Genomic DNA, 2,825 nt, shown 5'->3' on the forward strand with positions numbered 1-2,825 from the left:
CAGATTTCATTACAGATGGTTGTGAGCTACCATGTGGTTGCTGGGAATTGAACTCAGGACCTTTGGAAGTTCAGGCAGTACTGTGGGTGTTTTAAATGAAATGCATGTATCAAAAGCATAAAAGATGGCAGCCATATAGGAAACATTCAATGTTTGTCTTTCTGTGTCTGAATTTCCTTAATCAGTATGGTTGTTTCTAACTCCATACATTTAGATATGCATTTCATAACTGCATTATTCTTAAAGCTGAATAGTGTTCCATTGTGTAAATATCCCATATTAATTATCCATTGATCAGCTGAGAGACATCTAAACTATTTGTGTTTTGGCTATCATGAGTAGAACAGCAATGAACATGAATGAACAAGTAACTTTGTGATAAGATACAGATTCTTTTGGGTTTGTGCCCAAGAGTGGTATAGATCTATTTTCATGCATTTTTTGAAGGGGGGACCTCCACACCAATTTCCTTCATGACTGTGCCAGTTTACACTCTCACCAGCAATGAGTAAATATTGTCCAAATGTTCACCAGCATCTAGTGTCAATTTTTAAAAATTAATCTTCGCCATTTTGACAGGACTCTGATGAAATATCAAGGTAGTTTGAATTTGAACTTCTCTGATGGTTAACATTCTATTTTTCTTTTATTTAAAATAGATATTTTCATAAAATATGTCCTGACTATAGTAGTTCCCATCCCCAAACCCCTCCCAGATCCTCCCTACTTCCCCTCCCATTCAAATGTACACACTTTCTTCTTTTGTTAGAAAAGGGCATCTAAATAATAATAAAACAACAAGATAAAATAAATGGGACTAGGACAGAACAGAAGAAAAATATCCAAAGGAAAAGCACAAGAAGCATATACACATGGAGACACACATGTCCATATACACAGAAATTCCTCAAAAAACACAAAAGAAGATGCTGTCACTGAGCAATGTGAGACAGGAACCTCAAAATCCCATGGTGTTCATTTCCTGTTGGCTGTCTACTGCTGAACATGGGGCCTGCCCTTAAGAATGATTTGTAAACTCCCTTGTAGAAAACTAATGTTTTTCATGTATCACCAGTTACCAGTTGAAGGCACTTTTTGAGTTAGGGATGGAGGCTGTGTCCACTTCCCCGCCTCAGCACTGAGATTGCATCTGGCCCAGACATACACAGGCTTGTGTATGCAGCCATAGTCTCCGTGAGTTTATATTGTGCTGTGTTTAGAAGGCTTTATTTCCTTGGCGTTTGGTGTCTGCTATTCCCTCTGACTTGTTTTCTTTTATTGAAAAGAGATTCTTGGATCCCCCCTTGCATTCAAGGTGCCCGAATCCTGTTTCTCAGCTCCTGCAGCAAAGGTGTTGCACATGTCCCAGCCGCTAGCTATGACTTATGACCCAAGAACCCACAGGTCTTCTTTGACATGAACATTAGCCAGAAACAAATTAGCTGAAACATTTTTAAATCATTTGCACATAGTGTTTCCAAAACTGCAGAAAATTTTCATGTATTGTGTACAGGAGAAAGGGGCACTGGATCCACAACTGGGAAACCATTTTAAAGGATGCCCTTTCCACCAAATTATTAAGAAATTTATGAATCATAGTGGAGACTTCTCAAATCAGAAGGGCATAGGAGGAGAAAGTATTTGTGATGAAAATCTTAAAGATGAAAAGTTTTCATTATAAGCCTGACCTGGAGTATTTGCTGAGCATGGCAAATGCAGACCCCAATACAAATGATTCTCAGTTATTTGTCTCAACAGTTTCAACCCCAAATTTGGTTAGGAAACATGTGGTATTTAGACAAGTAATTAAAGGACTAGGTGTGGCAAGAATGCTTGAAAATGTAGACATGAAAAACCTGCCAAACCCTTATTGCTGAATGTGGAGAATTGACGAAAGGGGATAACTGGGAAATATTCCCCAAAGATGGCCCTGGTGACAGTCAACCAAATTTCCCAAAGGATGCAGATACATATTTAAAAGATGTAGATAAATTTTATTAATAACAGGAGACTTAATACTTTTTTCAAATCTCACAATTTGGAGATGGCTATTAAAAATACTCATAGGTTTTAAGACATGGATAGTTCAATGGCTATTTTTTGAGAATGCAAATACATCCAGACTGCAACCTCTAGCCTTAAGTTGTGTACTGAATATTGGTGCTTGCAAATTGAAGGTGTCAAATTGGCAGGGAGCAACTGACAGTTGTATGAAGCCCTTTGAAATGGACCTGTCAAACACCAAAGCACTTTGCCTCAAAGCACAAGAATAGCAAAGATGGAAAGAATGTGATCTGTCATTGGCCTATCTTAAGAGACACAGAAGATAGCCCCAGGAGATAAAGCTTGTCAAAAGTATTTGATATCCAAATTTTGCAAATGAACTCTGATGTTTCATTTTTACATTTTATTTGTGCATGAGAGAGAGAGAGAGAGAGAGAGAGAGAGAGAGAGAGAGAGAGAGAGAGAGAGAGAGAGAGAGAGAGAGTGTGTGTGTTTTGGAAATCAAACTCAAGTCCTTAAGTTTTGTGGCAGGCACATGTACCTTATAGTCTATCTCACTGCACCCTGGTGATTTTATTTAATATTTTGTTCCTTCACACCACATCCATCTTAATTCTGAGTTTGGAATTGTAAGACAGCTAAGAAGCTTGGTGAGAGCAGATAAGTGCAAGTGGTAACAATTTGTGCCTTGTCCAGAATCAGTGACCCAGATGGAATTGGGAGCTGCTTCTCTACTGTTTGCTTGCCTTGCCCACATGTGGCCTTCCCTCTAGAACATTGCAAGGTGATCAGAGGACACAATCAGTGAGGCCAAGAATAAA

At 38.7% G+C, this 2,825-nt stretch overlaps 1 pseudogene; it reads left to right on the forward strand.

The window, feature by feature from the left end:
• The first annotated feature begins 355 nt into the window (after positions 1–355).
• On the forward strand, positions 356–2,383 carry LOC100753334 (annotated as a pseudogene).
• The last annotated feature ends 442 nt before the right edge of the window (positions 2,384–2,825 follow it).

Source organism: Cricetulus griseus, chromosome 4 (assembly GCF_003668045.3).
Source record: "Cricetulus griseus strain 17A/GY chromosome 4, alternate assembly CriGri-PICRH-1.0, whole genome shotgun sequence".
In the NCBI taxonomy this organism is placed as follows: Eukaryota; Metazoa; Chordata; class Mammalia; order Rodentia; family Cricetidae; genus Cricetulus; species Cricetulus griseus.